The following is a 10,897-nucleotide window of genomic DNA, read 5'->3' as shown; positions in this document are numbered from 1 at the left end:
AGCAGCATGATGATTGCATTGTTGTGTGTAAATATATGCTGTTACTAGTTTGGATTTTTCCCCCTCCCATTGTATTATGTTGCAGAACTCATAAAATATCTTCATTCACGTTTCATTTTTATTAACTTGTTTATTTATTTTGTAACGATTTTACTCACTTCTTTGGCAGAGAGATAGATCTCCCAAGCAGGCAGAGTGACAGGCCGAGGCAGAAGGAGAAGCAGGCGCTCCTCCCCTGAGCAGGGAGCTCAACTCGGGCTGGATCCCAGGGTCTGGACCTGAGGCGAAGGCAACTGCTTAAGGGACTGAGAAACCCAGCTGCCCCGGGTTGAAATTATTTTAAAGAAATCACATTATATTTGCTGCCTGTAAATGCCTATATCCCCTGGGTTGTTGCCAAGGAGTTCTGAATTGTCTCCAAGAGCAGGACCCGAGCCGATGGCCAATACTTAACCCACTGAGCCACCCAAGAACTCCTAGAGAGACTTTGTGAAACAATCTTGTATAATAGGCGTTTTCCAGAGTAGCAGATGACAAATGAACATTTAAGTCTCCTATGTGCCCTCAGGAGTATCTTCTTTTTTAGTGTAAAAAAATGTCGTTAGTTAACTTACAGTGCAGTATTGCATTCTGTAGTAGAATTCAGGGATTCATCACATCTCCACCATTCAGTGCTGATCACAACAAGTGCATTCTTCAATGCCCATCATCCATCTACCCCTCCCCAACCTACTTCCCTCCATGACCCCACAGTGTGCAAGAATGCTTTCACTCTGAGAGTTCTGTCATGAGCCATCGCCATGGTGACCTGATGACACACACCCATCCTTCCATTTCAACTGTTACTCTGTGAGCCGAGCCCCTTGCAGTTTGGTGAACAGGTGTAAAGGTCCCCACGATGGGAAATCTCAACTGCTGTTCTTCAGGTATGTGCCTATCGATTTTCTCAATTCTCTTCTCTCAGATTGGCTACCTCACTTTTACAGAGACTGGCTTCTTCTCTTTGGCTTTTCCTTTCCACCCTCTGAATTCTCCTCCCAGTTTGATGCCTGTATTTGTTAGTTTTTCTGGGTTATTACATTGGGATTTCTTCGGGAAGCTGCCTTCCTTAAATCACTTCTAAATTCAGAAAACCGTACTATTTCTGAATGCAAATTTTGGACACTGTCATACAGAAAACAGACCCAGGTCACACACCGCACTGCTGTCCCTGGATCAGGAGAATCTTGGTGCGACCCAGGCAACACATATGAGGGGAATGAATTGCTGGTAACCTCTTCCCGATGGAGATGACAAAATCGGAGAGGAACGGTCAGTGGTCGAAATGCAGCTGTTTTTAGGAGAGACACTGGAAGATATCAGGGTGTTTTCATGGGTCGAGGTGGAGGGTTTCACATGCCATATATTTGATGCCTGGGAGTGGACGGGAATGGGCTGTGCCACCGTGCATGTGGAAAGAACACACGGCAGCTGCACAGTGGCCTGTCTGTTGGTCTCAAAGATGATCCTGGGCTGGGTTCTCAAGGTCCAGCCTATGTAGGGAGACAGGAGACTGTCCCCTAAACCTACAGTCTCCAGAGGGGATCAAGAAACCTGAGAGTAGACAGGAGATGTTGGGGAAGAATGAGAGATTAGGGAGGAACTCACTCCAGCCAGGGTAGTGTCACTTCCATCCAGGCTTCTCAGAACAGTCCTCACATCAAGAGTAGTCCATTCAGCATCATACATCTCCTTCCTGAAACCAACCATCCCCAGCCCATGTGGCCACTTCCATGTTCATTCGTACATGAACTGCTCCTCGGGATTGGCCAGCTCTGGCAAGTGAGTTCTTGGCAGGGTCAAAGTGTGACTGTTGGGAGTGGAAGGCAAGCAAATTCTCGGAGGGGTCCTATGCGACTGTTGGGAGTTTGAATCAGCTTGGGAGCCAAGCAGAATACCAGTAGCTGTGGGTTTCAACTGGCCTTCAGGAAGGCCATGGGCTACTGTGCTGACCTTGCAGAGAGGTGAGGGAACATGGCCAATGCTACATGTTTCTGGTCCATCACAAGGGCTCCATTTGGAAGAAACCGCTGCATATTTTATGTCAGGGCCCCAAACGCAGAGGTGACTGAGGACTGAGTCTGGTCTCGTGGCACTTGCTCTCCCCTACGGAAACACTGGCACAGGAGGATTTGAGATTGTGAGAGCAGCTCTTGGTTCAGGGGTTCAGGACGTTTTCTCAGGGACCCTGGGTGGGTGTCAGGGGCTTGGGGATCCCCATCCACAGGGAAACAATGGCATTCCTTTCCAAGATCCATCACTCATCAGGGTGGCAACTCTGTACAGTCCCTTCACTACCCTACATTTCAGTGCCTTCCACTGTCAAATGGGGCTTCCAGCCTGTTGCCACTCCCATCGGTGCTGCTGTGGGGAAGACAGGAGAAAGGGACACGGATTCTCTGCTTGCTGTACAGTGTTGTTCTCATATGAAGGATACAGAGGGGGCTTCCATCCTCCCATGCAGTGGAGCCATCCCAAGTCCCATGTCTGGATTCACCCACAGCCACCCATCTAGCTGATTCCATAGGCAGTCCATTCCTCAAAACCTACTGAGCCACTGGGAAGCATCCCGTCCTTCTCTATGTCCCAGGCACTCTTTGTACTCAATCACTTGGGACACCATGACGGCACACTAACATCTAGGCCATAGGGCAGGGAAATGGGGCACAGAGGGTTCTTGGGACCAATTTCGGGTAGGTGTGGCTGCTCCATGGGATGTGAACCCAGGCCATCAGGCGTGCTCCCAGCACTCTGCTGTGTTTCTGTCATGTCTCTTCTAAATACAAGCTATTGCCCACAGAACCTGTGGGTATGGGAGGGGGAAAATTCAGAGCAAAGCACATGGGGACCTCTTCCTAAGTCCCACCTGGAGGGAGGAATGACTGCTGGGCAGCTGGTGAGTAGGGGCAGAAGACGGTTGGACTAGAAATAAAGAATGTCGAATCCCCCTATGGTCTTCTGACAACAAGATGCCAACACTGCTCTCTATTTCTATGTGTCTCCCAGCAATCTGTGTGGAGCTTACCCCTGAGGATGTGGAATCACCCACAACCACAATGGCCCCTCCACCACCACCCAAGAAGAAAGTCCGGTTCTCCCTCCAGGATCAGGCCTACCACATCGGGGAAACTGAGGAAGGTATCTTGGATATTGACACATTACGTTAATTAGAGATGCATTTCGTTCAATAGCACAGACATAACTGAAGCTTTCAAAACTGCTGAGACAAATTTTCCTATGATTTCACTGGTAGCTGTTTCCCTCTATGCCATCCATCACCATTAAGTCCACAATCAAGATGAAATTATCATTCAAACTGGATCCAAGGGGCACAGAAAATAAGTGTCTACTAGCTGAAGGGATGGATCTTAGGGCTTTTTGGAAAACGGGTCCTTATAGGTCTCTCCAGGAAACATGGTTCTTAGATGTGCAGGAAGGAAGAGACTATGTTTTCCGCCAGTAACACTTAACATAAAAATGGAACAGAATACTACAGGAAGTTTCACGTTCTGCCCCCTCCACTTCCGTCCATTAGCCACATCTTACACGGATGTACTACGTACCTTCAAAGGAACAAAACGACCTCACAACATTTGGGGAACTAAAGTACATAGTACATTCCATGTGTTTACCATTCTACAAATTGGGTCAATGCATTTTGTGAAGTCTTCTCATTCTGGAAACAGAAGACAGAAATCTGCTCACTAATGTCTAAGACAGCTGGGTTCCCAATAGCCATAGACAGGCACAGCCCCCAAATCCATCATGGGAGGAAAGGACACATTAAATGGCATCCATACACATCATGGAGTGCTATTCAGCCATAAGAAGAAACAAAGGTTTTCAATATTTTAGGAAATAGATGGACCTTGGAAACCTAACACACATTTTGAGAGCAAGCACACAAGGAAAGAGGTACATTACATGAACCCAAGCTTTGACGACACTAGAGTAGGGACATTCGTAGACCGAGAAAGTAGAAAGGATGGTTCAGGGAGGAAAGGGGGAGGGCTGGTCATGTCGTCACGGGTACAAAGGTTCCATGAGATAGGATGGCAATGTTTTCCCCATAGATGGCAGTGCTGTCTACAAAGCATCAGGGAAGTCAGCAGTGTCACTGAATGTAAACAATAAATACAACCATCCACATTACTTAGATTCCATCACCGAAAAACCCACTACTCCAAGGTAATAGAGAATGATACGGTCACAGAAGAGATGCACGGAAAACAGCTGAACAGGCCCCATGGTGAAGTGAAGCAGTGGTTAAGTTGGCTTGGATTCACAGTGGGCAGGAGGACTCAGGGGACTGCACACTGTAACCCAGTGTACCTTGAGTGTTTCCCAGACAGACGCTGGTGAGTTCCCACTGATGGCATATCTTCTGTTTGAAAGCCAAGGCCCCATTTCCCTTTTCCATTTTGCTCCCCTCCTCTGTGTTTGTATGTACACCAAGGACGTTGGCCCAGCAGAATGCCAGGCCTTGCTTGGTCACTCTTGAGCACATCCATTCACTCTGGCCCCACATCCACATCAAGCAAAGGTAACTTCCCAAGTCATTCCTGAGTAGTGCAGCCAATGTCCTGACAGCTCCTCTGTGTTCTCCTAGATCCTGTGGAGGGCCAGTCCAAGGAGCTTCCTAGGGGCTGGACAGAGGAAGGTGCCCCAAGTCTCCCTGAGGTAAGCTCGCCTCTCTTTCTCAGAGACAGAAATGTTCCTTCCTTGATTTCTTCCGTCAATGGAGGATGAAAATCTGGCACTTTACGTCCCAGGGGAAGGGGGTAGCAGTCTCCCCTTGTGGAGGAATGCTGGGTCCAACCTCTTATGGACAGTGGACCCAAAAAGGGTGATGACACAGGACAGCCTCAGTTACAAACTCGATGCGATCAAGCACCTTCTTCAGCAGAAAAGGTTTCTCCTTGAAAAAGAACATTCTATCCATTGATCAGAATGGACATTGGAGATCTGCCACGAAAAGCTCCAGCATCATTCAAACTGTCCTCTTTAACTCGGGTTGGGGTACATGGACTCAACCGTGGGACCTCATCCAATTAACTGCCTGAAGCCCTCCCCAAACCAAAGGGATGGCCCAACAGTGGACATGATGCTAGGATCCTCTCTGTGTTTCCTTTTCCCCAATCGCAGGTAGACTCTGGGAGGAATGACAGCTGTACGTATTTAAGAGCATCGGGCTCTGGGAGGAAATCTAGAGTACAAAGAAGCCTGATTCTGGGTTCTGACAAGGAATGGGGGTTGGGGGATACTGACAGAGAAAGTCCAGTGAGGCACGGTCACCACGTTGTACAGGGCCTGGAAGAACCAGTACATATGGAAGGGGTGATTTGTGTGCACATGGGATGAAGGCCCTGTGTGCATGGGTGTGTGGCGGTGTGTCTGTCTGTGTGTGTCTATGTGTTATTCTTGTGAACACGAATGTGTGCCATTCTCAGGAGTTATTTCTTACACTTCCATCACAATCAAATTGTCACCCTCCCAAAACACTGTCATCACCCTGGCATACTTTACATACTCCTTCCCCTGCTCACTACAGCTATACATGGAGGACGTTTCCCTTTGCTTTCCTGAGACAGGCATGGTGCGGAGATGAATGTTCCTAACCTTTGACCTCCTACTTGGAAAGCCAAGATTTGAGCTCAGGTTTCAATCTGAAAGTTGCTCTGGCCTATGCACTTGTGTTAGTCCCTCAGCCAGTGGTCATGATGTACCATAGGTTCCAGCTAGCAAATGGCCACCAGCAGCTGTGCACACAGCCAACAACCTAGATTCTATGAAGGTCCCCGACAGGACCCACCATGACACAGTGGCCCCCAAGGTCACAGAAGCCGGGGCAAGATAGAAGCCCATGTTAAAGATTATAGCCTGGACCTTGGAGTCAAGTGAACAGAGAAAAGCCACATCCTCGTGCTCAAGCCCACAATGCTGGAATGGGTGTGGACCCATGGAAGACAGAACAGGGCAACATCCGTTATAGCCAGTCTCAATGTGTACACATGACCAATTGCAGAAAAGCATCACAGAGGGAATTTACTGTACTTGATAAGATTTCCGTAAGCCCCAGGAAGGTTCACATTCTCTAAGCACACACTCACACACCTCTGGCAAATAGGAAATCAAGGTCAATCTTGGTTGAAAGCTTTGGACCCAACAACCCCGGGGCAAATCTCTTGCAAAGCTGGCCTACAGATTGTCAGCACACAATCCAAGACTCCTCTGTGTAAGGAACTTCCCACTGGTCAGAACATGTGGGAGGGTTTGGACAGCCACTGTCTTCATGGGAAACACACACACATACACGGGAAAGCTCAAGAATAGTGGAAGGAATATATCAAACTCATCGACGGTGCTGGCTATTTATGTAAGCTACAATGTCAGTGTTCTCAAGCATTGTACATGTGATTTTCTGAAGACAAATCATGAGTAAAGCAAACTACTAGGCTTCTTTTTTTTTAAGATTTTATTTATTTATTTGACAGAGAGATCACAAGTAGGCAGAGAGGCAGGCAGAGAGAGAGGAAGGGAAGCAGGCTTCCTGCTGAGCAGCGAGCCCGATGCGGGACTCGATCCCAGGACTCTGGGATCATGACCTGAGCCGAAGGCAGCGGCTTAACACACTGAGCCACCCAGGCGCCCCTCTAGGCTTCTTTTCTGAGGGTTGAATTCATCCCAGCAAGCAAGGCTGCCTATTATTTCGTGCAAAATCTTACAGAGACGTGATGAATATAGTCACAGCATATGGGGATCTTGGTCCCAGAACTGATTTCCAAAGAAGAAGCATGGGACACCTTAGTGGCATGTCAGTCAGGAGAGGTTATGGGACTCAGTCCTCACACAGAAGCCAGGTTAGGGTTCACATGTATTGTACTGACTATTTGGATTTGATTGGGCTCACTCTAGCTAGAAAGATAAAAACCCTCTTCTCATTTCCTTCCTGCTTCTCTCCCATCTCTTCCTCTCTGCACCAAGGAGAAGGCCAGGCAGCAGTGCGATCCATACCTCTTACGCACCCACATGCACACACTCGCCTCCTGTCCTTATCCATCCAAACTCCCTGCCTCCTTCCTCAGCAGCCACACCAGTGTCCTCACAGTGGTTTTGTATCCTCCCAGCTCCCCCCGAGGACCTGATGGAAAAGCTACCCATTTTGACGGCAGAGGAAGAGACTCCAACTCTCCCTCAGGTAAACTCATTTTTCTTCAAGATTTTATTTATTTGAAAGACAGAAAGACAGAGAAGGAGAGAGAGGGACACAGAACACACGAGATCGCAAGCAGGGGGAGTAGCAGAGGGAAAGGAAGAAGCATGAGGGGCTCCATCCCAGGACCCTAGGATCAGGTCCTGACCTGAAGGCAGAAGCTTCTAAGTCTGAGCCACTCGGTCACCTCGGTAAAGTCATTTTGTGCTTCTGAGGGAAAACCAGTGTTCGAATTCTCTTTCCTTGAACATCTGAGCATGTACATGCCAGAGGGGAGAGACAATTTCCTTGGTGCTTAGAGCCTGCTGTGAGTTTATATCATTAATGGACACCATATTTAGATGGGCACCAAGAAAACATCACCACCATTCCTTCACAATGGATGGTCATGAACATTTTCCAGGAGGTTATTCTGTCTATGGAAAATGGCTTTGTAATGAGTTGCTGAAGAAAATGGATTTGGGAGATTTGACATTCCAAGCTGGAGCCTTTTCTGGAGGTTACGTTCTCCATCTCTGGATCATAAACTCAATGACCGTATCCCATCTAGCTTGCTTACAACACCAAGGGCATAGAGATGTGTGCACATGGTGTGCACAGGATGCTGGGATCCTCACTGGGTTTCCCATTCTCCAACTGCAGGAGGCGGCAACCGGAAATGGACCATGTACGCATTCTCTCATCAGTCACTTTAGGGGGACAGATCTAGTTGAAGAACAGGGTAGTGCTTTCTCTCCTCCTTTGGTCTGGAGAGCTTCCCTTATTCTGAGTTCCTGCTGGGAATGGAGGCTGGGGTGGACTGAACAAACATCGTATCCTTCAGAAAACCAGGACCATGTACTATAGTCCCTACAAACCAGTAGTTCATTCAGGTGGTTTGCTTGGTGTGTCTAAGGGTTGGGGCTTGTTTTTGTGTGGGTCGATGCGACGGGACTGGGCATGTGGTGTGATGAGTGCGGGCGTTTTTTTTAAAAGACATCTTCCACTTAATGGAGTTGATGACATGGGTCAAAGTTTCAAAGCCAAACCTCCTTCATCCCCTCTGCGCACACCATGTAAGACACCACATTCCTCGCTTACCACAGCTACACCTGGAGGGTTGCTTAGGATTCCCCTTCCTCAGACAGGGAGGGGGAGAAAGGAAGGGACCCACACCTGTCCTAGCTGGGGACATTTCTCAGACATGGTCAAAACACAAAAGAATCAGAAGAAGGTTTAGTCTACCAAACATCATCACCAGTCTTACAAAAACGCTCACAGCTTGAATGCACGGAGTGAGGGCTCACTGGCAAATGGCAACTGCCAGGAAAGCTTCATCATTAGCTTGGTGCCTGATGAAACTTCCTGAAAATCTGCTACATGGCCAGGTTAGTGAGTGCTCTTCTATCACCTGGCCTCCACTCTCTAATGAACTTGCTGGTTCCTGGGGGGGGGGGCATTCCTGGGAAACTGGGTCCTGCTGACTCGAAGGACCCACCCATATGCCACAGAAAAGGAAGACTGGGAAGAATCAGCACTTTGTGGAATGGGACTCTTTTTGAATGCACAGATGTCAGTATGTAGAAATCCGGTGTCTTTGATTTTCCTTACCATGCAAGACTCAGGAACAAATATAAAACTCTAGGGTAGTTGTGCTAGCATTGAATGCAACCCTACCACACAGTGTTCTTCTGAAGAAATACAAACTTCTAGAAGAGGTGAGAGATAGGGAGGAGCTGCACAGGTTGATCCTGGCAAAGAAATGGTCTTGACAATGACCACAGCATGGTTGCAGGTTGGAGGAACTTGCCTGTCAGCAAAATGTAGCTTGCATATTAATGTTTACCCTCTTTTAGATTGAAGAGGTCACACTGATTCAATTCCCTGTAGCTAAAGTTCAGAGTCAATGTTTCTCTCTCCATTCTTGTTCCTTCCCCTGACCTTTCTTGAAGCAGCAGCAGCAGGCTCAGTCCATAACCATGTAACCCAACATCTCCATACACTCCCGTGCACTTCCACCCCAAGCTAAACCCCCCGAGCTCTTCCTGCTGAGCCCCACCAGTGTACTGAACATTTCTGTGTATCTCTACCTAGCTTCACTAGATGGACAGGCGGGTGAACTTTCCACAGGAATGAAAGAGGAAGACGCCCCACTTTTCACCAGAGTGGTACATTGGCCTTTCTTTATGGGAGATACAAAATTCTTTTGGCTTTTTTAATCCAAGTCACATACATAAAATCTCAGTATGCACAATTTACATGGTAGGGAGAAGTTTTAGTGAGAATCTGTTACCAAATGCTACCAAGTCCCAAAGACATTGCAGAGGGGTGGGGACAACTACAAAAGGATCACCAACCATCTGGAGGGCAGGGAGCTTTGGTACAGGTGGCAGCTATTCCTCCTTGCCACCTATTCTGTCCAGTGGGACCCAGAACGTGGGACCTGTAGGAAGACTAGGCACATTTCTGTTTGACTCATTTTGCTCTCTTCATACTTTGGGGCTCATGGGCCTCTAGCACACTTCCCCATCTGGTTTTCTCCCATCCCCAGGGAACAAAAAAGCCATGCAAACAGGACAAACCCTGATTTGATGCTCATACTGTTTTCTTTTCTGAAATCACAGGTATCCCTGCTGGTAGGGGAGGGTCTTAAGTATTCATGCCTAGAGTCACTCACTTGTTCGCCACAACCTGGAAAAGTGGAAAGATGGGGCTTCCTTGCTCCATGATGAAAACCATGCTCATTCCAGGTCCTGCGGGATTGAGAATAAGGGTCAGAGTAACAGAAAGGTATTTTCTGGGGAAATACCTGTGGCCTCATGGCCCTGTCCCCGGAAACTTCTCTGCTGCCCTTAGGTGGTGCACTTTTGGGTGCAGGGAGTAGGTGTGCATTTGAGATGGACTATTTCACAGCTACTGCATGCCCTCTAGCTCCAATAGGAGGCAGAGTTTCTATTCACATCCATGTTCCTCTCCAGGACCTTTCTTCCTCAACCCAGGAAGGGCCAACTGCAGCTCAGCCCATACTGATTAGCTCCACACCTCCACACACTTGTCTGCACGTGCATGCCAAACAAAGCTCCCTGAGTGATTCCCGAAGATCTCCTGACACTCTCCTGACACTCTTGTGTGTATCTACCTAGATCCCCTGGATTGCCTGTGTGATGGTCTTGACATGGACAGCACAGAGGGAGAGGCCCCATTTTCCACAAAGGTGGTAAGTTAGCCTTTCTTCATGTGATGTACAGTCTCCTTTGTTTCTCTTATACTTGAAATCAGATCGGAACACCTCAGCATGTACAATGTCCTTGGTGGGGAGATTATTGAGGGAGAGTCTGTTACCCATGGATACCCCATACCAAAGACCCTATAGGAAACATCAGGTTTGGTTATAGTCCACAGGGCAGTGAGCTTTTTCACGGGTACTATTTACACTGCCTTGCCACCTGATTTGTCCAATGGACCAAGGGCATGCAAACTCTAGGTGGATTTCATATCACTGCCCATGACTCTGCCCATCAGCAAGACAAAAAAAAAAAAAAAAAAAAAAAAGCTGTGCACACAGGACGAGGCATGTCTTGACGTTCATCATGTCTTCTTTTATGAAATCTCAGGTGGCCCTGCTGGAAAGGGAGAGAGGTAAGTATGCTGTACTCATTGGTTGGG

Source organism: Lutra lutra, unplaced genomic scaffold (genome assembly GCF_902655055.1).
Source record: "Lutra lutra unplaced genomic scaffold, mLutLut1.2, whole genome shotgun sequence".
Taxonomy (NCBI): Eukaryota; Metazoa; Chordata; class Mammalia; order Carnivora; family Mustelidae; genus Lutra; species Lutra lutra.
This window is presented reverse-complemented; position numbering follows the sequence as displayed.